This window comes from Elephantulus edwardii, unplaced genomic scaffold, assembly GCF_000299155.1.
Source record: "Elephantulus edwardii isolate Elephantulus edwardi_28Jun2011 unplaced genomic scaffold, EleEdw1.0 scaffold00035, whole genome shotgun sequence".
Lineage (NCBI taxonomy): Eukaryota > Metazoa > Chordata > Mammalia > Macroscelidea > Macroscelididae > Elephantulus > Elephantulus edwardii.
Window position 1 is genome coordinate 2,546,835 of NW_006399785.1, and position 1,945 is coordinate 2,548,779.

Genomic DNA, 1,945 nt, shown 5'->3' on the forward strand with positions numbered 1-1,945 from the left:
CCCCGTGCCCCTCCCACCACCTGAATAATGCTTCTTATGAACATCAGTGCACAAATCTCCATTTATGTCCCAGTTCTGTTTTTATTGGGGTGTATTCTTAGCAGTGGAACAGCAAAGTCATGTGGAATTTCTATGTTCAGCTTTGTGAGTAAACATCAAACTATGTCCAGAGTGGTTGCACCATTTTACAATCCGACCAACAGTTTGTGAGATTTTCAATCCTTCCACATCCTCTCTAACATTTATTGGTACTGTCCTGTTAAACTTTGCCACTGCTATTGAATTGAGATGGTATGTCATTGTGGTTTTGATTTGCGACTATCTTACTGCCTTTGATTCAGAGCATTACCTCATGTATGTGTTGGCCATCCAAATGGCTTCCTCTGTGAAAAGACTTTCTATATCTTTTGTCCATTTTGTAATTGGATTATCAATCTTTTTCTTGTACAGGCCCTGTGCGATTCTATTAAGTTTTGTTATAAGGATCTTGTCTGAAATGCCATTGACAACTATTTTTCACCTCATTGGGAAAAGGTTATGATGTACACACACACAGTGACTTAACCTTTAGAAGCCCCATTCATGGATGTTACCTTCACCTGGCTGTGCATTTCTGGCTGTATTTGCCAGCCTATTTTGCACCACAGCCTAGGCCTCCTAAGTTTGGTCTGATTTTGTCTTTTATGATCTTTATGGTTTGGGGCTTTACCCCTAGGTCTCTGATCCACCTTGAGTTGATTTTTTTGTATGACATGATATGTGGATCTTGCTTCAACTTTCTGCAGGCAGCAGTCCAGTTTGGCCAGAACCATTTGTTGAAGAGGTTGTTATTTCCCCTATTTGATTGAGTTTTGACATAGTATTGTCAAGATTCACACCATTGTTACTATGTTTCTGAAATTACCACAAGTGCTTAAAATATCAAGCAGTGCAGAAATCTATGAAATAGCATATGAAGTCCTTCTATTGACCTGCTGGAGACCACTGCTGGAGAAATAATTTCAAGAGCTATTTCAGTAGGATTTGAAGGTCAGGAGATATTTTTGGCGAATTTTAAGGTCGGATCATTTTGGAATAACAGGAATATATTAAAAGCATTAAGAAGTTTGTTTTAAAGAAACCAGTCTGTTGTTCTTTAACCATAGCAATATTTTAGAGTACTTAAATATGACAAATGATTAAGCACTAGTCTTTTAACCTACAGGTTTACTGTTCCACTTAAGATACTTAGTGACCTTCTTCCAAAACTTTAAGCTTTGAAAACCTGATACCTTTCTACTCTACACAAAGGGGATCCCCATGAGGTGGACTTGGTGGCAAGTAACTTTAAGCAATCAATTTCCTCTTCATAATTCCCTAAAAATATCATCATTGAGTTAATTCCAACTCATAGTGACCCTATAAGAAATAGAACTGTCTCACTGGTTTTCCAAGGATTTTAGAAGAAGACAAACATCTGTCCCCTACAAAGAACCCATTGGGAGGGAGCTCTAGTGGCCTAGTGGAAAGAAGCTGTACTGCAATCCCATAGGTAAGCGGTTCAAATACACCAGGTGCTCTGCTCTCCTCCTGTACCAGTCAGATCCAATTTGATGGTACCCACACAAAAAATAATAAAATAAATTTTTTTTTTAAAAAAGAACAAAGAACCTATTGTGTTCAAACCACTGACCTTTCATTTCATCCCTGGGTTGTGCATAATTGCTACTCACCCTAGTTCCCTAGTAATATCCTACAGAACACAATTATGGGAAATGTGTTAAGCTATGTAGTTATTAACTGCTATTGAGTCTGCTTTGACTCGACATGACATCGAGTATAAACAGAGCAAAATATTGCTTCGTTCTTTGCTATTTTTTTAATTATTAAATTTTATTAGTTTTAATGAACATTTACAGGGATTTTGGGTTTTCATTCCTTCATTGCTGCACCATTCTCTCTACCC

The 1,945-nt window shown here is 37.6% G+C and overlaps 1 protein-coding gene across 1 annotated transcript in view; it reads left to right on the forward strand.

Moving 5' to 3' along the window:
• Positions 1-1,945, forward strand: part of KCNIP4 (Kv channel interacting protein 4) — an 839,530-nt gene that overhangs the window by 23,784 nt on the left and 813,801 nt on the right. The gene's annotated exons all lie outside the window — the stretch shown is intronic.